Source organism: Stenella coeruleoalba, assembly GCF_951394435.1.
Source record: "Stenella coeruleoalba genome assembly, chromosome: 12".
In the NCBI taxonomy this organism is placed as follows: domain Eukaryota; kingdom Metazoa; phylum Chordata; class Mammalia; order Artiodactyla; family Delphinidae; genus Stenella; species Stenella coeruleoalba.
The window spans coordinates 31621698-31646278 of record NC_137158.1 but is presented as its reverse complement, the minus strand read 5'-3'; the positions used below and the strand labels follow the sequence as shown (position 1 = coordinate 31646278).

Below are 24581 nucleotides of genomic sequence, written 5' to 3'. Positions count from 1 at the left end.
ACTTGAAAGTGGAGGATGGACTTGAAGGTGGAGGACCTCAACTGGGCACAGTTGTAGCAGAAAAGAGGAGCATGGCAGATGCCCTTAGGAATGGAATTTGACAGAACTTGTTTGTGAATACATATGATATATACCCTCTCTGGGGGTTCAAGAAATAATTACAGAATAATTCTGGTGGGATAATTTCTGACGGAGGAATTGTTTTGACATTTGACAGTTAAAAGAAAGAGCTTCAAGCCAATGTAATGTGGGCATAAAAATTAATGTGATGTCATTTTACACTCATGGGCTGGAGTGGCCTGGACAGCTCTTTCCACAGCTACCATAAGGTCAAAGACTGTGACTCGCCTTCTTCCTGGAGAGTTGTTACCCAGGAACTGTTGTCTCTGAATGCAAGTGAGACAGTACCTTGGCTGAAGTGGTACCCTGGCCACCTCAGTCAGAATAACAATGCCAGTTTGGGTTATTTTTTATTTTAATTTTTTTTTTTTTTGGTGAAACTAACATTTTTTTTTTTTTTTTTTGCAGTACGCGGGCCTCTCACTGTTGTGGCCTCTCCCGTTGCAGAGCACAGGGTCCGGACACACAGACTCAGCGGCCATGGCTCACGGGCTCAGCCACTCCGCGGCATGTAGGATCTTCCCGGACTGGGGCACGAACCCGTGTCCCCTGCATCGGCAGGCAGACTCTCAACCACTGCGCCACCAGGGAAGCCCAAAACTAACATTTTTGAAGTAAGATAGGGATGATATAATTGTGAAAAGAAAGTGGGGAATGCATAAAGAGGCTTCCTATCTGGTGTGTGTGTATGTATGTGTGTGTGTGTGTGTGTGTGTGTGTTTGTGTTTCAATGTCTTCTTATGTCCTCTAATAGGAATTTGGGGAAGGCTGCTAGCCCGGTGTCATTTTAATTGGGAAGCATCATCTAAATTTTATGAAGAAAACAGGGAAGAACATTTCTGTCATCTGTCTGAGGAGATCATTTTCTGTGAATGATAATCTGGTACAAACAAAAGACACTTTTTAGGCCAAAATGAAATATTATGAATAAATAATTATAGTGGTACTCTATTGGTTATACTATGAACTCTTTTTCATGATTTATTTTTCTCTACTCTCTGAGTTATTTAAAATCCAGGATTTCAGTAATTCCAATGTTCTCTCATATAACACCCTCTGTTCTAGAAACAGTGGGACAAATATATTAGTATAAGAGATAACAAAACACCTGAAACGAGGGCACCTCAGGATGGAAGATGTTTGTTGTGCAAAGCCTTTGAAGAAAGACATTGCTTTCAGAAGGAGTTATAAATTTGCTGTGAACAAGGCAAGATCAGCACGAAGTTTTAAATCACTTCTTACACACAAGCTCTCGACAGGCATGCAAGGAAGCGAGACAAAGAACACTTGAGAAAATCTAAACTAGCTACCTGAAAATTGTACTTTTAAAAAAAGCATCACTAAGAAAGAACACACCTCATCACCTCTGAACTTCATCAGATGCCAGCATTTGGCGATTTTTAAGTGGACATGCCTTCTCTAACCATTTATGGTCTCCTCTACCTACTCTGACCCACCTCCTCTTATCCAGAAAGCTATTTCTTACTCACCTTTTAAGATTCAGCTCAAAAGTTGACTCCTAATGGAAGCTTTGCCTGATTCTTCTGCACAGCCTTCCCACTCCAAGCACTAGCTTTGGCCAAGTGTCCTTCCTTTGGCACCCAGTTAGAATACTTAATCTCCATATTCTCTTTGTTGGTTTACTTTTCTGATCTGCCTTCCTGCTCTGACCCCAACATAAATCCAGTGACTAAAACATAAAGTATTTTAAGCAGGAGTGACATAGTCTCTACTTTTCTATCATCCATATTCAGTATAATGTCTGACACGAAGCAGATGAGTGCTTAATCACTCTCTCATAAATGACTCAGTGGGCAAGAAGCAAATCAATACATTCAGGGTACAAAAACAGTCTGCTACCTCTTCTTTCTCTTCTTCTAGGAGTGTTTTTTTTAGACAAATGCTGAGCAAAAAGGATTTTTCAGACTCTACATAGATATTATATCATTCTATTACTGAGGAAAGAGATTGACTTGACAGCTGACACAGAGAAAGGAAAACTACACAAGTATTTTGCTTTTGTCTTTTTCTTCAAGGAGAATGACTTGCAAACCGGAAAGGCTAAAAATGATGAAGAGGTAAATGTGAGAAGACAGTAGGGAAGTACTGAGATTCTTTAAATGAATCCAAATCTCTAGGCTAGGTGAATTTCATGCTACAAAACCGAAGTAAGTTACAGACATGACTGCAGAGCCTCAACTGATAACCTTTGACAAAACCTTGCTAGAAAACCAGAAATGGGAAAGCTTTTTCTGATTTCCAAAAAAAAAAAAAAAAAGAAAAAGGAAAAGAAAAAAAAGTCTGGAAACTTCAGGGAAATGAGTATGACCTGTCACTGATAAAATTCTGTAAAAGATTTTAAAAAGGTTATTAGCTTAGCATTGGGAAAATAAAGTGATGCTCATTACTATGTTGAAAGGATTCACCTAGAACAAATCATTCTAAACAAATCCATTTTTTTCATCTTTTATCCTTTTGTTTTTGGAAAAAAAAATGAAAACAACATAAATGAATGAAGAATTTGCAGTGGACATCAAATATGTGAATTTTAGAACAAAATTTGATCAAAGTCTCAATATTTCCTTCATGATAAGAGGATTTGACTTATCTTGGTGAAAAGAAATTTGAACTGAATTGGTAAGTAGATTTATAAACTGGTCGAATGACCATACCCCCAAAATCATGTGATATACCATTGATACCATGGAGGGATAGGGTCTTATCCTTAGCTGTATCTTATAGTAGCTATTTATTTGGATACATATGTAGAAAGGACAAGATCTCGAATTTGTAGATCAAAAACTGGTAGGTAAGTTGGTTATCATTACATTTTGAAAATATGTGAAAACTTTGAAAAAATTGTCCAAAAGTAATTAGGTTAAAGATGAGTTGAAATAAATGTAAATTGAATAATGACAGCATGGAAAAGAATAGGTCTGGTTTCAGTTCACAGGCAAAAGAGTCTAGAATACAGCAGGCATTATAGGGGAACACTTATTCCCCCTTCCTCATGTTTCCATGTGGAGGGACCTCCACTGGAGCAGCACTGCTGGTTTCCACTCCCACCTTCACTCACTTGTCTCTGGAAGAAGAAAGTGCTACTAGATTGGTGGGTGACAGCCATTGGTATGTCCCCATCCCCTCACTGGGTAAAACTATTCAAAGAAAAACTTGTAATTGCTGGAGATTTGCTTTCTTTGCTTCTGCCTCAGATCAGTTGACCCTCCTGGGTCAGCACATTGTGCCTGCTCTGCAGATGAAAAGTTTCCTCCATCTGGTCTCCCCAGTGTCTGCACTGGGGGGGTCTGTGAGTGGTAGCTAGCAAAGTGTCAGCAAGCACCTTCAGCTAGACCCTCAAGATGTGTCCTCCAATCTAACTTCTTCAGGAAAATAATTCACATCATGATCTCCTTCTGTCTGATTCAGTTTATCTCACATTTGTTCACAAACTCCAACAGTAGGGGCTTAATCGATGTTTACTGATTATTAAATGAAAACCAGAGAGTCTAATAGTGACCACATCACTATTTCCTATTATGTGGTGCTCACAGCACTGATTGCTTTATTTGGATTGTTTTCTTTGATCTCCCTCTCCCATTAGAGACTTTTCTCAAATATCTACTGATATCTGAGTGGGCAAATAAAAAGCCAGGTAGAACCTCTGTATGTGGAGGTAGGCATTGTCAAAGTGATTTTTTTGAGCCATTTTGGGGTTTGGGGATAAAAACTCAGATGTCAGCATCTTTAGCCCTTTTCTTGTGGGCTGGTTAATAAAGTCAGATTCTTCAGAAAAATTCCTTCCAGCCTCCTGCTTGGATGGCATAATCACGGGTGCTAGCATTTTAGGACTTGGGTGGGAAATAAGGTTGGAGATTCCATATTCATGATGAAAGCTTTCCCCAACACCTCCAGTTTCAGTGTGGTATTCCTGACCTCAACTGTGCTTAGCTCCCTTGAGTCCAGTGACCTCAGTTTTATTCTTTCCAGAGAATAAACTTCCAGTCATTTGCCAGTTGGTTAGGAGGGTATCGTTGGGTTCTGATTGCTTCCTAAATAATCTTTTAACCATTCTTTAAGTTTTTAGCCCCACCATCATCCATGCTTTCAGAAATATTTGCTACCACCCAGTTACTGAGCTTTCTGGGAATTTTTCAGGGCAGTGTAAGTCAGATTGCTTCTTGGCTCCTTCCATAGCAAGGTAAGGATTCATCTTTTCAGATCTGTTAAATCAGTTAAAAACTTTCCATTTATTGTCAGTTGTGGCTGCTCTCTTCTTTCTCATTTTCTTTGTTTCCATGAGCATCTTTCTCCTTCATTCCCTTACTGAGGTTATACTAGGGCTTTTCTGGGGAATGGTGGGAGCAGTAGAGCACATAATGCATGTGTCCAGCCTGCCATCCTTGGGAGCTGTTTTCATTTCACAGGTTTCTTATGTTTTTGTCTCCTGGAGCAAGAGTGAAGGCTAAGTTCAATGACTAGGAAATGATGACCAAGTTTTTGCTTTGTAAATCCTTCCCATTATCAAAGGGCTCCCTATTGTCATTAACCATTTAATTACAATATAGCTAATTTTTCATCACTTGTTGGTCTAGGGATATATATGAATAAAACTTCAAGAAGATAATTAATGTCAAAACCAAATATATTTTTTCATTTACGTAGTGCCTCTCTTCATTATCAAGTTAGTGATTAGTAAAAATAGTTCCATTCTTTTCATTGAGGACCTTTTTTCTTAAAGTAGGCATTTAAAACATCAATTATATTTATTGACACATATAGTTAATTTTGATTTTGAACTGTAGTAACATTTTCATTGTATTTATTTTATAATTTCTTTCCATTTATAAAAAGTGATAGTGGTGTTTTATTGATGGTAATGACATAAAAACTTCTTTAAAAAAATTTTAGGTACAAAAGGAAGAAAGTTTAAAGAAAATCATCAAGTTGTACTGGTAGTATCTAAATATAGCAAAATTGTGATGAAGATATGAGAATGACAGGTTAAGGAAATGCTAGAATACAAGGTAACGTACTGTTCAACAAATGAGCTAACAGAGAACATTATTTGATGTGTACTTTCCACATTAAAGGACAATAAGGTCTTAAAGTGTGCAAAAGAAAAATTGCTGATGCAGCATAGTGCAAAATTCTAGGATTACGGAAGGAATGGAAACATTATTTTAGTGCCAATCCCAGTATCTGCCAGGTAGCAGTAACTAATAGAAGTAACTAAAATAGAAGGAAGTGAAGATATTTAGCCCAAAGAATAGAAGGTGTGGTGGGGAAGGCGTCTGATGTCTTTAAATATGTGAAACAGTGTGAAACAAAAGACTTAGATGAGTGTTGAGGTGTAGGCTTACATTTATGAGTAGAATGAGAGGGTTCCAAGTTCATGGGAGGGCTAATTTCAGTTAAATTTTGGAAGAACATCAAGATTTTATGTATCTAAAATCAATACATGCTTTTGAAATCCTCAGTTATTGATCATTAGAAATGTTGGAGGAGTGTCTAGATAACGATCCTACAGAGAAGTTGTCAGAGAGAACTGTACTTGGAAGCTAGCCAGCGGAAGAGTCTTTGGGAAACTTTGGGAAAGCAGGTTCTGGTACTCAAGCCAAACCTACTGAGATAGAACCTGGTGACAATAGACCTCTCAGCTGCCTTCCAACTCTCATCTGAATCTAGAATTGGGACTGACTTCTAGAGCCTGTATGCAGGAGTGCTCCCAGCAGTAGCCGAAGTTTCCAATTTTGTTTGGACATGAACCCTGATCATCAAGTCTTTGATGCCTCAAACCTAATCATTCATCCATGGTATGGACACATAATCACTCTCACAGTTACCTCATACTCAAAGGTACAAAATATAACTTATTACCACATTATATTATCAGATTGTTTTAAGTACTGCAAAATAAATAAGTGAGGTTCTCTGACCAAGAGTGATGAAGGAGGACCACTTTAGGAAGAAGGGTCATGGAAGGCCTTCCTGAGCAGGTGGTGTTAGAGTTGAGTCCTGAAAGATGAGAAGAAGCTGGCCAAGCACCCTGCTGGCCCAAGAGTGTCCAGGCAGAGTTAAGAACAGATACAAAGCTCCTAAGCTCTGAGTTTTCAAGAAAAGGATACATCGTCCCGATGTGGTAGGAGAGAAGTGAGCAAGGGGAAGAGTGGAAAGAGGTAAAGTCAGAGCTCAGCCTGGAGCATATCACGGGTGCCTTATAGGCCAGTGTTCACATCCCACTGGGCTTTATACATAATTGTATTATTGACAATCTATACTTTGTAATTCCCTTACCTGTTTTATTCACCTGATTCTATGTATAAGATATAAGTTCCTTAAGGTCAGGACCCATTTACTGCTCGCCTGAATGTCCTTCATTCTAGCACCTAAAACAATGCCAGTATCCTCTTAGAGGCAGTGCTCAGAATAGCTAGTTGAGTGAAAACCTTAAGGGAAACCGGATAAAACATATTTTCTGTGTTGATCCAAAGTGTTTAGAATGGCCACTGACGGCTTGAGCTTCTGGCTGAAGTATCCTAAAAACTAAGATGACATATTGCTATTACTAAGCTGATACCACATTTTGCCAGTATTAAAACACCAAAAATGATTTTAATTTGGTATTTACATCTGTTGATTTAATCCACATAGACTTAACACAATGGATAAATCCAATTGCTATGTAACTTACCAGGGGGTTTCAGTTTTCTGTTTTTCTTCTGTACCTACTATAGTATGATAGTGTCTCATTATCCTCGTTCTTCCTGTTCACTGTGTTTTGACTAGTGCTATGCCAGAGGCTGTTTCTGAAGGTGGTACCACTTTTGAGTGAGCCTGAAGTCAAAAAGGCAGGGTATAGGGAAATCTTGGCTCCATCACACACCAACACAGTAGTTCAGTGCAAATTATTTAATCCATTTTAGAATTAGTTTCTTTACCTACAAATTGGGGATAACAATTATACTTCCCTCCTAAGATCGTGGCACAATTAAGAGATGATGTGTATATAGCGTTTAGCCCAGTCTCTGGCATTTTGGGATCACCACATCTATGTCAACTGCTACTATTTTCATAATTATTGTAACATATACAATATTCAAGCTTGGCCCCAGGTTTTTTTATTTAAAATGATCAAAATTTATACAAAAAAGTCTTACAAAATCCTGGCAGATCAAGGATGAGACAACTAGTAGGCAATAATACAGTAATTCATTTACATCATGTCAAAAATGACTGAAAATAAAACTTTATGGAAGAGTATATTTTTATAAAAATCTTTGCTTCAGAGTTTTCTGATAAATATTCGTTTTGGCCTGAGAACTACATAGTTGATTTCTGTATGAAACTGAATATTTTTTGAAAGTTAGAACTAAATTAGTTGGGTTATTTTTGCATGATGAAAGCGTGAAAACAAAACACCTTTTTTGCTAAAATATTATCTGGTCCTCGTTTCAGCCCAGAGGACTGAAAATACTATGAAATTAAAATTTCAAATGTGGGAAGGAAATTCTATAATATTTGTTAATTCTAGCCCCAAAATGTTCAAAGTTATTTTTGCTTCAAAATCTGGAACTGAACATGCACTTAACAATTTATTTCAATTCATACTGTTAGAAGCTTGCCCTATCTGCAGGTTTGAAGGTGTATTTGAAGTATTTCGCCTTTCTTTAGAGAAAGTTGCATAAAGTGGTAAGAGGAACAAGTCAAAACGGCTGTCTTTTAACATTGCTGGGGTATGCAGTTGTAAAATTTTTGAGGAAATAATAAATTATCTATATTTTAAACCAGGACATCTAAACACCATGTCATTGGTGTTCAAGGTGACGTTGTGCATGATCGGTGACATTTTTCAGAAAAAGAACAAAAAGCATCTCATTAAATAATTGTCTGAGATCAAATAATTTTACCCTGGATTCTCTATAGAACACTAGGATTATAATGGGCTTTATATATCAGGTGGGATAAGGAGTTAATACTGCAAAGGTGTTGGTTGAGAAATGCCATAGATACATGCCATTACATTCCTGGGTTTGGGGCTCTGCAGCAGTGACCATTTGGGTTTTCCTATTAAAGGAAAATGTACTTCATATGGCTACATGGAATGTACCGAGTAATTGTGCTAATGTGGCTTCACTTGCTCTACTTTTCTATTTCCTTCTTTGAGAAGCTTAAATTTCAGTAGAACATGAATTTAGCATATATCTTGCATTTGATTAGATCACATTTTATATATTTTATGCATTTTAATCCAAGTTTGGCTCTGTGAACCTTACCATCTGTCTGGAGTTGTCATTGCATTTTATTTTTAATTTTAATTTACCCCATTATATTTTTGACTAAAAAGTGGTTTTATTTTTGGCAATTTCCTCACCTAGTGTCTTCTCTCCCTCTCATCCAGTTTCCACAATGCATCCAAAGAAGACCTTCTAAAACATAAATCTGATCACATTATTCCCAATTTAATCCCATTGTCTTTATAATAAGTCCAGAATCTTTAATTAGACTCATAAGACCTTGTATCATCTGGACCCTTTGAATATATCTCTGCACCTTCCTCTAGCCATGCTCTCTTTTGCCTCTGAGCCTCTGTACATGCTCTTCCCTCTACCTGGAATCATTTCTCCCACACTCTGCCTCAATAGGTCCTATTTCTTCCAAGAAGTTTTCACTTACAATCTTACCTTTTCCCCACACTATATATACTATAGCCTCCCATCTCATAGATTAAACAAATTGCATAAGGTCATGTAGCACTATGTGTCTGCCATACTAGAATGTAAACTCCAAGAGGAAACAGATACCATCTACATTGTTTACTGTTAGGACTCCCACATCTAGTCTAGGGCCCGGGACATGACAGTGGCTTGGTAAGTGTTTATTAAAAGCCTGGATGGATGAGAAAGAAAAGCTACCATAGAAAATACTATACATATATTATTTATGATTTTTACTTATTAAATATGTACAAATTAAAAAATAATCTGTAGGTATAACTGAAATCAAAAGCACTTGTAGACTTTTATTTTATTTTAATCTTTTATTCTATAGGAGCAGCAGCTAACTGAACTGCTATATTTTGTGGGCTAGTGGATGGTAAATGCAATAAAAATTATCTCAGATCATAAGATGTTCTTTGTAATTAGACATTGTTATCTGAGTTTCAATTATTTATGATAATGCTTCATTGCCTCTAAAATAAATAGTTATAGAGATTTAAAAATCAATACTCCAATTAGAAGCTTACTACACATAAATCTACAAAACTGCACAAGTTTAAGTTTGTGGCCAAAACACCCTATAAAAATGCCTCTAGGAATCAAGAAGTTTATGAGATACAATTCAGATTGCTGCTAAATCCAAACATGAGAACTGCAGTTCCAGTCATAGGTAAGGTCTTTGGAGAACTTTACTATGCAACTCTGCTGCTATGTTGAATATGCTGATTATGTTGACAGCTGCCAGCTTTTTCTCTTGATAGAACACAAAAGGTTGCTTAGCCATGGACCCAAAGAAAAAATAACTATAAATTCTAGAGTTGTTTTTTTTTAAAATTTTCATAAGAATTTATTTACTAATTTAGTTTACTATTTTTTTTTTTTTGGTTTTCACTACTCTTTATTTATTTATTTAACATCTTTATTGGAGTATAATTGCTTTACAATGGTGTGTTAGTTTCTGCTTTATAACAAAGTGAATCAGCTATACGTATACATATATCCCCATATCTCTTGGAGCCCCACATTTAGTAATATCACATCTATTGGAATCAGGTGGGGAAACCTATTCTCCTGGATGTGGATGACCTTGTTGATATAATTTCCATCACTGTGCTGCCAGTCCTGTGGGTTCATAGTTTGCAGGACAATACACTAAGCATTAAGGAGTTTATAAATTTAGTAAATATTTACTCATCACATATTTTGTGACACTATGTCGGGAATACAGTGATGAATAAGACAGAGAAAAAATTTAACAAGTAGATTACAGATTGTTACTGAGGGCTATAAGGGAAACAAAAAAGTGATGGGGGACGGTTACCAAAAGGGAGTGAAGTGGGAACCAAATTTAGTATAGCTGGTCTGGAATGCCTCTTAGAGGAGAAGCAATCAGTGAAAACGCTGGGACACACGTTCTAGGCAGAGAAAGTGGCGAGTGCAAAGTTTCTGATGTAGAAGAGGGCTTGCTATATTTGAAGATAAAAAAGAAGACTAATGTGACTGGGGAATAGTGTGCATGAGATCAAGCTGGAGAGGTACTCAGATGTCAGATGAGATAGGATTTGCAGGGGTTTGGGTTTTAGTCTAAAAGCAAGGGAAGCCCTAGAAAGGTTTTATGCAAGGAGATAACATAATCTGATTTACATCGCTAAAACTCTCATTCTGGCTACTGTATGGAAAATGGATAATAGAGGAACGAGAAAGAAAGCAGAGAGCCCTTTTAGGCGGTTATTGTTGTAGTCCAGGTCTGAAATACGGCAGCAGAGATGATCAAATATATATTTTGGAGACAGAATTGATAGGACTTGTTCAAGGGTTGGATGTGAGAGGTGTGGCAAAGAGAAGAATCAAGAATGACTCTCAGATTACCTGATTTAAGCAACTTGGTAGAGAGTGGTCTCAATTATTGCCGACGAGTGAGTCTGGGGAAAGAACAGAATCCCGGATAAAGGAAAGTTCAACTAAAAGACATATACATCTGAAGTCACTTGCTGACTCAAAGACCGTCTTACTACATGGGAAAAACTTGGTAGCTGAAACAAATCAGGGAGTCAGGTAATAACCGCTTTGTGCTTACTTGTGAAAGATATGTTATTTGCCTACTGGTAGGAGACAGAGACAAGTGCTTTGGATTATTTGTTATGTGAAAATGACATACTAAACTCTAAAATCCCTCATGAACAACATCTGCATTCACAAGACAGAGATCAGGGACTCGGGGTGTTATTGTGGCGGTGACATTTTAAGCAATGGCTGCGGAATCCCTCCAAGGTCTCCGACTACACTCTGCTGGCAATAGTCATTAGTGAAAATCAATCTGAAATTCTCTCACTTATTTGCCTCTTTAAAAAATAAACTCCATTTCCTTCCAGTGCTATTCCAAAAAAGAAAATTCTATTGCCTTTTTAAAATCATAGATTTTTAGGAATATGTTTTTAAAAGAGCATCTGGTTTATTTCGCACTGAAAGCTGGTGATGAGAAGTGAGAAACATGGATCAAGTCAGCACCAAACACAGAGACTGTGAATAATTTACTTCATAATTGGCAAAAAAATATTTTATTCAAGTTATGCGCCACCATTACCTGTTATTAAAAAGCCTTGGTATTCATTGAAGGACAAAATTTGGAGGACTTTCTCTCCCCAAGCATTATATTTCTTACCTAGACATTTCCCACAATAAGATAGTCAAGGTTATGAGAAAATATCTCTTTTGAGCTATTAATTTAAGTTTTCACCTGGGGTTTTCCCCTTTTTTCTTCCCCTATTAGCCACGAAACAGAGCTCTGTGCTTACTACTTCAGGGTTCAGTGAAAGCAGAATTTGCCTGCCAACTACTTCCTCCCTAGTTCACTTTTAACGCCGAAGCTTAAGTCAGTTTTGCTAAGCATCCTGGAGAGACAGTAGGGTTGGAACAGAGAAAGAGAGACTTCTATTGAAATAGGGCGTCCAGATAAAATGCAGGAAACTCAGTTCAATTTGAATATCAAATAAACAACAAATAATTTTTAGTATATCCCAAATATAGCATGGGATATACTTAAATTTAAAATTGTTATTTATTTGAAATTCAAGTATACCTGAGCATCTTATAACTTTTGTTGTTGTTAAACTGGCAACCTTACCCTGAAAAAGACTTAGAGAGGGAGAGACCTCCTCTAACTAAAAACAAAGAGGGGGAAAGTTTGGGACTTTGGCTCTGTTCTAGCAATATATGACTGTACATGGCAGGGAGGTAGGAAGACCTCTAAGGAGAATGGCTGCGTGTAGTGCCTGTGGGACAGAAAATTTGATACGTATTTATAAAATTGATATTTTAATTATTTATAGTATTCTGATTCTCTATACTCATAATTACTCCCCACCCAAATGAATAGCACGTTATTTCATTGCCAATATATTTCTATCACCTTCATACATGAATGACAACTTCACTGGATATAGATCATTTGTATACAAACTTTTATACCTTAAACTCTGAAGATATTACTCTATTGTCTTTTTTCATCTAATGTTATGAGCAGGCTTAGTGTAGGTATGACTTTTCTTCCTTTATAAGTAACTTGTTTTGCCTGCCTGGTTATTTTCACAATTCATTCTTTCTCCTTGGAGTTAATGACATTCAACAGAATATGCCTAAATATCCATCTTTTCTAGCCCTGCACAGTGACTGCTTCCTAGGCCTATTTTGACAAAGATCACTGCTTCTAAAGCACTCCCCCTCCTGCCATCACCTCCACCCTCAGGGACCTGCTCAAAGGTGACTGCTCAATAAATATAACCGTTTGAATCTCTGCCTGTTCCAGCAGCCAGCGTTCTCTCATGCTCTGCTTTCTTGGACTGCCCCACTCCCTGAACATCAATTAACATTAGTTTTCTTTACTTCTCTTGACAATATGACCTCCCTGTGCCAGTGGCAGCCAAGGAACTCTAGGCATACCAGCATGAAAGAGGCCACTAGCTTTTTTTTTCTTTTTTTTAGCAGACTTTATTTTTTAGAGCAGTTTTCAGTTCACAGCAAAATTGAACAGACGGCACAGAGATTTGCAATATCCTCCCTGTTCCTACATGTGCACAGCTTCCCCCAACATCAACGTCCTCCATCAGAGTGTGCATTTGTTCAATCAATAAGCCTACATTGACATTTCACTATCACCATGGCCCATAGTTTACGTTAGAGTTCACTCTTGGTGTTGTATATTCTATGGATTTGGACAAATGTATAATGACATGTATCCCTCATTATAACATGATACGGAGCAGTGTAACTTCCCTAAAAAAGACCTGAGTATGAAATTAGTGGTTAAGTCCTATCTGAAAGTAGCTAGAATTTGGCATCTTTATATCTGGCCACCTGCTTATACTACCTGTTGATGAACTTAATAAACAATACATCACACACAGTAAAGATCATCTACGCCTTTGGTCCTGACTATTTCATAGCTACTTCCCCTTGTCCGCCATTGTTTTTCTAATTGTTCTTCTACAGGAAATAGAGGAACGATTCCCTTGTGGGATGAGCCAGGCCACTTCTGTAGCACTAGCTATATGGGAGAAGTGAAGGGAGAACAACACAAAAATTTTTTTTAAGAGTTGGAGCCAAGATACTGAGATGCCAGTAAGGAAGGAGGGGATAGAGGAATGCTTGCCCATTTCCCAATAGAAACTCCTTTGTTTAGCATATTAGCATATGTGGATGGGTTTTGGGAGTTCGTTTTTTTTATTTACTTGTGTAAGAGTTTCTCCTTCTTCTGGGGAGTGGATTAAGGGATAGAGAAAACTGCACTGGTTTCCAAACTTGTCTGCATGTTAGAATCACCAGGGGAGCTTGAAAAACATTGATGACTGTGTCTCCTTGCCTTGCCTTCAGCTACTGTGATTTAGCTGGTCTCAGATATGGCCTGGATCTTAGAATTTTTAAATCCCCAAGTCATTTCAGCATACAAACCACTTTGGGAATCACTTCCATAGAGTTGTCCAGCCAGGGGCCAAGATACATCAAAATCACGTGGAAGAGTTAAAAATATATACATTGCCTGAGTTTCCATCCTAGACCTCCTGAGTCAGAACCCCCAGTTGAAGGGCCAGAGCTCCTCAAGTGACTTCTCTGCAAACAGTAGCGACTATAGACAACAGCGGTCCTCATTAGCATGGCTACTACTCGAATAGATAGACCTTCATAGATGCCTGGAGCACCTTCTTTACTTCTCTCTAAGAATCCATGCCTCACACCCCCTTTTACAATTTGAACTGAACATAATTCCTTGCCTTTTTTTTTTTTTTCATTTAAAAGTCACAGTGACCTGTTACCTGCTGTCAGTTGTTCTGCCCTGCCTGGTTCTTAACATGCTTCCTGTGCCTGTGCTCTCGCTCCAGCTAAACTGAAAGCTTCCTGAGAGCCAAAGCTTCCCCGTGCTTTAGTCTGGATCTCACATCACCCTTCCTCTGGTTTTCAGTATAATGTCCTGTAGGTTACAAATCACAATACAGACATCATATGTATATGGAGAGAAATTTGTTCAAGGGGCGTAAATGTAACTGAAAAGTAAAAAAGAAAAAAAAAAAGATATTCATTTGTCCATAATTCTGAACAAGAATATTAAATTGATAAGTGGCTGGCAAATATTTAAAATTTTGGGATCTCTGAACTATATTATGTCTGTATTGTGCTTTGTACTTCACCAACCTATGTGATTGCTACCATAACCTTACTGGGAAGTAGACAAGACCATTTCATAGATGTATAATGATGGGGCCCAGAGGGAAGGTGACCTGCCCAGATCCCCCCTGACAGCTGGCAGACCCAGGTATAAAACACAATATTCCTGACTTCCAGTCCAGGTAGTTCCCTCCTATTTCTGTGATCTCAACTGCTCTCCATTCACCACTGACTCTCCACCTGCATCTTCAGTCCTTCCCTCTCTCCTAAGATCCACATTTCTAATGACATTTGAAAGAATTCCACCTGCATGTTCTAGCGATAAGTCAAACTCATTAGGCCTCAAAGGGAGACTTTATCAGTTGATCCCATCGCTTTTTTCCCAACTCCTATGTTTCTATATCCCATTTAACAACTTGGCTATTTTTCTCATTTCCCTTTTCCCTTTTTCATTCACTTTTCTTAGCTTATCACTTGCAAGGCCCCATTGATTCAGTTTCAACAATATCTCCCATTTCTGTCTTCTCTTTTCTGTGCCCACTGCTATTTTCTCATACTGGCAGGATAACAGCAGTCTTTTCAATGATTTCCTGCTGGCTTATTAATGCTCCAATCCTCACCTCTCATTGCCTCTTAATTTAAACCACAGATTTAGTTACCATATTCCCCTATTCAATGATCTTCCACTTCTTAAAGAAAAATTCAAAAGACTTTTAGGATCTTTCATGGTCTGTCCATAAGCTATCTTTCTAACATTACCTTTTCATAGACCTTATAGTCCAGACACCCAGAACTACTCACTGTTCCCTATCAGGTCACATACATTCAGTTTTATGCCTTTTTATACTTTGAAGGGTCTGTGCTCTCTCAGCCTAAGTGACCTTTTCCCTCCTTCTCACATCCTCACTCTCTTTATTGTCAAAAACTCACTCCTCCAAGAAAGCCTAAGTTTTTTGCATATCTTCTTCCAATTTCCAGCTTTATTCTGGCTGATAGCATATATACTCTTTTAATACTTTATACTTCTCTTACCACATTTAATTATTCTTTATGTCATGATTATATATATATATGATATACAGTACATATTATATATATTTTATAATATATATTATACTTTATATGTATATATGATATATATGTATATATGTATATGTATATATAATCTCACCTAAAATGAGCCTTCTTGGGAACACGATTCAAGTTTTGGTTAACTTGAGACAAGATGGCTCATAAATATTTAAATGAACTCATTTTTCGTATTTTTGACCTATCAGCACAATCTTGAAAATATATAAACAATTTCTGGATTGAATTGTAGAACAACTTATGTGTCCCATAGTGAGTTAGAATTGATGACTTCTAAAATTTTAACTTCAATATTGAATAATTGTTTCCAAATTTATAACGGATGATTCATTTAATAAAAATTTGCTTAATTAGAAATGTTTCTGTGAATTGCATATTTTAATTATTGGAAGAAATCTGCATATCACACATGTAAGACAGGTCCTGACTCCCTCCCCTTGCTCACCTGCCTCAGCAACGCATCCAGCTGCCCACCAAGACTACACCTGAGTCAAGCCAAAGTCAGTGAGAGAGGGGCTAAATATGGCGAAATGTGTGAAATTCATTATCTGCAATTTCAACTTTGCCTTTTTATTAAAAACTCCTTTTTTCTTATAGTCTGTTACAAATCAGCTCCACAATTTAAAAAATTTGTAGCTTAGCTGAAAAACTATTTGTATTGAACAAGAGTGAATCAGGATTACATATTTTGAGATAAATTTTTTATTAACATCTCAAAACAAATTACTATCAATATCATTGCCTAAAAATACATTATTTAATTTGCAATTTGGTTTTACCAGGGGGAAAGATTTTTCTTTTTCTTTTCCTCTTTCTGGGAATTCTACTTTTGTCAAAATTTAGTTATTATCATAGTGGAAGTAATAGAAATGGTAATATTTTACAAACTAATATGAAGTTATTTTGATAAAGTGCTATTGTAATAACTATTCACAACTATATACTCACTATATAGAATTTAAATGGACAGTAAACCTAAAAGAAAAAAAATCAGTCCATAGAATATTGATGGAACTTGACAGAGTTTGACATTTTTTTTCATTTGGGCAAATTTCTATTATTGATCTGTTATTGATACGCAGATTTTAAAAATAAATCTTGGTTTAGTACCAGATATTGAAATATGTTAAATTTCCCTCCTCTCTTAGCATATATACTCACACTTTCAACTTAAGAAAACACTGTCATTAATATATTGATTCCACTGCAAAGTATTTAAAAAATAGCTAAAAATAATTGCTGAAAAATGATAACACTACCATCAACAATAATAAACACCCAAAAGGGGTCATTCCTTTTAATGACATTCCCTGTTCCTCTGAAAGAAAAATGACAAAAAAAAAAGTTATTGAATGCAAAAGGAAAAAAAATGCAGCATTCTTGTTTTAACTTTGGATCAAAGACTGGGCATTAAACTAAACTGACCCATGCCAAATATTAATTCTACTGAGAAACTGTATTATGCCGAACATCAATTCTCTTGAGAATTTTTACTGAATCAACAACTTATGCCTATTATACATATTAGCAACACTATTATTTAATTTTATCATAAGAATATTCAAATTCTTTTTTGTTGGCGTCCAATACATAGACCAATATGTTTGAAATGAGTTTCACTGCCAACTAGTTTATCAATAGTAAAGGGAAAGCCACATTTGGCTAGCTATTTTGACCTGAGGCCACAGCACTTTTCAGCCAAACTTTGGACACATCACAATTTCCATTTTTTCAGTTTGACATTTTTCCCCACCAAAACCACATTTAAAACAATGAGAAAACTGACGTAGAGGAAGGAGGCTACACAACCATAGTTATGACATGCCACTCTTTGGGAATCCAAAAATAGTAAAACTAGCACCACTTGGACTTGTCCATTTGACCATGAATGAAAAAAAAAAAACCCAAAAAACAAGCAAGCATATTTTTGCTTACAGAATTCTATTAGTCCATGAATATTGTTGCCAAGATGGGTGATTTTATACATTTTTTTCGGCACCATGTGGAAAGGTTTTTTTTGTTTGTTTGTTTTTTAATCAGGTAGACCAAATTTTTCTTGCTGGCATAATTCTCCCATAGCTTAAACAACTTATTGGATTATGTAATAAAATATAATATGCTTAATGCTGCATTTTTAATAACATTTTTAATGGAAATTTTCCTATATACACACAAGAATAGAAAATTTTAATGAACCCTCATTTACTCATCGTCCTAGTTTCAAAGCATTATCAATATTTTCCAATTTTGTTTCATTTCTACTCCATCCTACTTCTTTTTCTGGAGTTCATTCAAGCAAATCTCAGACATCCTATCATTTTAACTATAAACACTGCAGTATGTATCTCTACCAATAAGGACACATTTCTTCTAATCTATCACATAATGGTCCCATATCACAAAAATGACAATAATTTCTTAATATCATCTAATACCCAAATCTCCCTAATTGTCACAGAAATCTGTTCACAGTTGATTTGTTCGAATTGTGACTATAAAATGCTATTTAAAATGCTAGGTTTTATACAACCATACATTGCTTTCAATGTTATGTTTCTTAAGTCTTGTCATTTTTTATTAGTGCCCTTCCCCCTTTGGTTTTAATTTTATTGATTTCTTGGGGAAAAAAAAAACAGTTTCACATTAAATATTTGATTGATTACTTTCTTGTGATCTCATTTAACTTGTTCCTCTAACTCAAGTGTTCTCAGTGGGGGTGATATATGTCTACAGGGGAGATGTCCAAGGGGCCACAGTGCAAAGGCAGATGTACAGTATATGGAGAGTATTAGCATTTTACAGGTGGGACAATTAGGAAAAAAATTCCCCAAAGCTCTCCTTAGTGGGGATATAATGAAAAAAAGTTAATAAATACTTCTCTAACTCTTAATTCCAATAAAGTTGTAGTGAGATTTAGAGACCTGGATAAATTCAAGTTTAATTTGAAAGGAGAAGAAGACAGTGATACTGTGTGCATTCTATCACATCCTATTATGAGTCACATAATATCTAGATTTCCCATTTTTAGTGATGACAAGATTGGGCAGTGGGTTAAGGGGTTTTTAACCATCAACTAGTTCCCAATTAATTTTTCATCTAATGAATTTAGCTTTCGTTGGCCAGCAAGACCTACCGCCATTATTTCATTAAGGATCAAAAATAACAATTTTCCACTCCTATCTTTTCTTCTGCATTTATTACCTGGAATTCTTTTCAAAACAAAGAACTTTCCCACATTGACTATTAGCCTACCTTGGAATATAGTGCATAGAAGAAAGGTAGGTCAAATGCTTAACTCTTTTTCTTTATTTATAAAAATTAAGATAATGTATTCATGTGCTACTAATGGGTACCAATGAGTTTTGTTTTAATGTTTTTATACATTACGAATTCATGTATTTTAATGTATTTGATATGTTTTCCTTTTCCTTCTTGACACTTGCTTTGTCTCAGGCCAGAGGGAAACTCTTCAAGAGGCTTTTGTGTCCTTTAGTCTTTGAATTCTTTTTCACTTTCTAGAATAAGCTTAGTTTGCGTATTGCCTGACCAAGACCTGGAATTAGTTGTTTTCCAAGGAGTCCTGGTTCCTCTCCCTAGCCGCTATGGGTGCTTTATATAGATTATTCACTGTTCCTAGGCCTTTTTCTTAAACAGAGGTACAAACTATATTCTTTTTCAAAAGATAGAAACAAGCCAGGAGTTCATCACAGTTTTTAGCTAACCTCTTTGATTTTATAACTTTGTGTATTTTCTGTTACTCAGAAAGCTTGATTCCTAATGATAATAACATAATTTTTCATTAACCCTATCTACCTATCTATCTATCTATCATCATCATCTATCTGTTTCAAAATAACAAGGTCACTGTTATAATTAACAATAAGTCTAGTAAATGTAGTTGAACATATCTTTGCTGGTCCTCTTAGATTCCCATTAGATTATTTCTTATGATGGATGTGCCCATAAAACACTATTTTAATATCACTTAAAGTGATTATCTTCTTTGTGTAGTTATGATAGCAATATGGTTCAATTCATTTTTAGTTTGCTTTCAATTTTTAGGAATTCCTTTTTCCTCTGCTTTTGTTTTTTTACTCACACCAAACATTTACATAGTTTCAAAATCAAAGCTATGTGACAAGGTACATTCACAGATGTTGGCTTCTGTCTCTACCCCTTTTATCCTCTTTTTTACCTTGTCTTTCATTTTCTTACACAAAATATAGCATACTATAAACTGTTCTATATCTTGCATTTCCCTTAACAATTTATCCTGTAGATCACTCCATGTTACTATGTAATGATCTTCCTTGTTTCTTATTTTTACTACTATATCACCATATAGTATCATTGTTTACTCAATCAATTTCTTGTGGAGAGGCATGTGGAATGCTTCTAGCCTTTTGTTATTATAAATAATGTCAGAACAAATAGCCTCTGTATATAAGATTTCATATTTTTGCAATGAAACTTCAGGATAAATTCCTAGAAGTAAAATTTCTAGTTCACAGTGTAATACATAGGCAATTGTCAAATTCCCCATAGGTGTTATACTATTTCATCTTCCCACCAATAATGTGTGAGTGCCTGCTTCTCCAAGGTCTCATTGACAGAGTATATTATAAAACTTTTATTATTTTATTTAATCTGATAAGTGAGAAATGATAACTTAGTATAGTTTTAATTTACATACTTTTGTTATAGGATGAGCACCTTTTCATATGTTAAAGGATCACTTGCAATTACTTTTCTGTCAATTTTCTATTCAATATCTTTTGACCATTTTCAATTGAGCTTTTGGACTTTTTCTTCTGTTTATAGGAAGTGTTAAAACTTCTAACCTTAGGTTGGACCCAAAGTGGCTCTGGGCAAGTTACCCTCTCTATCTCCAGTAAAAATGATGGTGGCCTTTGGGAATAAACAAACTATTTACCAGGTTGAGAAATTGATTAACAATAAAATAAACGATTTCACTTTTATAATTACTCATTTGTAGTTGCAATGGTGTTATGTAATACTCAAATAATTTTATCTACTTTATAGTGAATGAAATTGTGCAAATGGAAATCTACATGAAGAATCAATCAGGGAAAAACTGATGATATAAAAATATATTATTTTTTAACCTTCCCCATGGAAGTGAGGGAAGACCATCACTACTCTCATTTCACATCAAGTTCTCACATGCAGAAGCTAATTTATGAATGTAAATCACTTGGGAAATACAGTGCAACAGTAATGTAAAATAAGAATGCATTTTTGATTACATGATATAGGAAACACAGATGTAGGGACTTAAATAATTCTGTAACCATAATTACAGCTTCCCAAGAACAATGCTGTTTATTAGATAACTCTATCTTTTTGTTATATAATAAAGCCAGATTTTCTCTTTTCCCCTCAGGAGGACACAAATTACAAGACTCCTGACCTCCAACCAATTGAATCCATTAGCATAGCTGTGCCCCAAGAGCATACCAAAGAGGACTGAAGCTGAGGAAAAGCTCCATTATGTCAGCTAAGTGGAAGGATCAATGGAAAAGTATAAACCAGACTTCTAGGATAGAACCATTTCAACCTAAAATGTAAGTGGAAAAGATGAAAATTAACATCTTATGAACCCTAGATACAATGAATTCTAGATTATTTTGTATTTTATTTTCCTACTTGGTTGTGGACTGATCTAAACTAATTTGGTCATACAAATTGTTAGGTTCTTTTTAGTATATCTGGAAAGCCACAGAGAGATCGAAGTAGGTGAAGGGTTAAGGTTAGCTACTTCCCACAAGTTGCTACCAGGTTTATAACAACAGTAACATACACAGATCTTTACTAATAAGAAATAGTCATATAGTCAGTCCAACAGGTTTGACATCCCCATCATCTCTGAAGCTCTGAAAAACCCTTGCATAAAAACTTTACCTAAGGCAAGTGCAATACACCTCTAGTAGCAGAATTCAGCTAACCCTTTGTCAGAGTCAGAGGACCAAGAGTCCTCTGACCCGACGCACATAAGAAAGCTTAAAGAGAAGCTCACATTGCACTCATAAAGGCATAACCAAGGACCCATGACTTTGACAGTTTGTCCACACAAGGATGAAGAAGTGTCTAAAATATTCCAGAGAATGCATTTATATTGAATAACATTAATTTTACCAATATCATTTATAATACACATTATTCTAATTAATAAGCCACCAGTATCACCAGTGAAAACCCATTTCTCCTTTAGTCTCTACACAAATTAGCAAAGCCTCTGGTCTTGATGAAAGATAAAGATACTCAGAGTACTTTTATTACTACCTCTGGACAGTGGTCTTCTTTCTGATTAAATACTTGGTAATACCCGTGGTGTAAGATTTTCTGGTTAGATAATTGCCCCTCGAGAATGGCTTAAACATTATCTCAGACTGTTCATGCTGAACTTTTTACAAGTATATTACAGATGTTACCATGGTTTTATGAGGAAGATACAATAATGCTTCTTTTCTTCATTTCCCTTTTTATTTTCTATTTTTAAAGGAAATTTTTAAAATCATCAATTTCAATAGAAATATTTCAATCTTGAGAACAAATCATCAAATTTCATAGTAATACTTTTATCTTGAGAATAAGATGTACAAGAATTTCAAGGTTTACTTACACAGAAATCTATTGCAATTTCTTGGCAATTGTAATTTCCTCTCACAAGTTTCTGGTGAGTACTAACTGACACAATAAAAGGCAACAAGTCTTCAAACACTACTTAAAATAAGTACTTTTCTAAGTGCACAGACAAAAATTCAATGTGTCCTAACGGTCTCAAGTCAGACAATGATCATCTGATTTCTTGAACCCCAGGCATCAGAGCATTATAGGCACAATAGCTCTGAGTAAGTGTGTTTATATGTGCTGAGATCAAGAGGGGATGCAGGCATGAAGAGGGCAAGAGAGGCCTTAGGAAATTCTGCTCTAGGCTTTGCCTGAGAAGATTTCATTCCTTCTATTAGCTTTTCTGCTCAACTGCCCTTCAAGTTGGGCTGAGGATTTTTAAAGTGCAGGACGGTTGTTAAGGGACAAATACTAAAGTGCTGTGTGGGAATAACCAGTTGAAGTTGACCAAGATTATAAGGTAATTGGCAAAGCTATTTGCCTCTACGCAGAGCATTTAAGTGTTAGAATATCATGGCACTACGAAAGAATTACCTAAAATGAGGTAATATGCTGTATTGTACTGTATGGGCTATAAGCAATTATGGAGGGATATACTTTCTTCACTTGTATTAATAAGGCTGAGCAGAATATAAAGAAATAAAAGCCTGGAATATATTACAACTCCTGAGGCAAATTGAAAGAAATTATGAAAGAATTCATTGTATTATTGAAACAAGGCAAAATGAAATGCATTGTGACAACATGATATAAATCACAGGATAATATCACATCTTAATAACCAATGCTGAACAGAAGAGAGACTCCTGTGTTGATTTACTGTGTAGAAAATGTGACATGACAGAAGACCCTTCACCAGCCAAATCTTTACATACTAGTACTGTCAGTTATGCTTTCCTTTCAAATATATAACTGAGAAATCATCCAGAGCAGAATGGACATGGGACGAACAAAGTGTGGTCAGTGATTCTTCTTACCTGCCCCATTCCACTAAGTTAATGCTCTGATCCTCTACTAGCCTGAAATAAAATCCCAATGCCAGTTTTTTATTCAGCAATATAAACCTACAGCTAATTACTATGTGCCAAAACAAGGCTGCAGAAAGTACAATCTATTAGCAATAACTTGTGTCTAACAATATAATTGCATCTGGAATAATGAATGTTCATTTTAGTATCAAAATTAATAATGTCATATCAATGCCATTAATAATTAAGGATTCTTTTTATAACATCACATCATTAATAACAACTCATTATGAATAATTCTATTAATATGAACAATAATAATATCATACTGTCTTTCTATACAATTTTGCAAGGATAATGAAAATGCTGTACACATATTGGACTAGACCCTGCTGTGTCTGAGGAAAGCAGTTCTGGAAATATATTATACCTGTAGATCAATAAAGTATCTTTTTGTTTTCCTAGATAGTAATTTGTAAGTGCAAAAATTCATCATTAAATACTCAGAATACATATGAAAATTCTGTTTAAAATTGTCCATTTCTGTGTTTACAAGGAATACAGGATGGGATTAGGGGCAAGTTCTAAGTTTAATGCATGTAATATTACCTAACTTTAAAAAAATAATACACGTACCTGTCTTCTCAGGGAACCAAATCTCAGTTATTCAACACAGATATTTTTTTTATTTATCCAAGTATCCTCTATCTCCACAATGTATTCTAACATATCAAGGTATCTCTAAGTCAGATATAAGCAAATTATAGCCTGCAGGCTAAATCTGGTCCACAGTCTGTCTTTTGTACATAAACTTTTAATGGAACATAATCAGTTGTTTAGATATTATCTGTGACTCCCAATAACAGCAGAGCTAAGTAGTAGCAACAGAGACCACCTGGCCCACAAAGCTGAAATACTTACTCTCTTGCCCTTTACAGAAAAGTATGTTGACCTCTTCTCTAGATGATAGGAAGGAACTAATTTTGACATTTCCAAAACATAGAGAAGAAAATCAATAACATATCTTTAAAAATACTCATGTTCATATTTTAGATTTCCCCATATTAGAATAGTAAACTATAGCTGCATTATTCATTGTTATTTGTTGTTAATGGAATGAGTATAAAATAATCTAAGGTCAATGCTGGGAACAGAGATGGACTTCAATAAAAGCTGTTGAAGCGATGAAAGAGTACAAGTTTTATATTAGGATTAGAAAGCATATATCTTGAAATAATGATTTATTCTTGTCATTATTTACTTACCAATATGTTTTCATTGCTTTCCATCCACATTAACCCATGTGAATAAAAGATAATACCAAGATATTTTCTACATGCAGGTTTTTTAAAAAAATTTTTTTTAATGAAATGAAAAA

The 24581-nt window shown here is 35.6% G+C and overlaps 1 protein-coding gene across 13 annotated transcripts in view; it reads right to left on the bottom strand.

Annotated features, from left to right (window-relative positions):
- LOC307195594 (uncharacterized protein) overlaps positions 1-24581 on the bottom strand; it is a 920801-nt gene that overhangs the window by 25034 nt on the left and 871186 nt on the right. For 5 of the 13 annotated variants that reach the window (XR_013830876.1, XR_013830877.1, XR_013830879.1 and 2 more), the window contains one exon: positions 10707-10759. The exons of the other annotated variants lie outside the window; for them this stretch is intronic. The gene's annotated coding sequence lies outside the window, so the exon portion shown is untranslated. The remainder of the gene's footprint in view (positions 1-10706; positions 10760-24581) is intronic. 13 annotated transcript variants of the gene reach the window in all.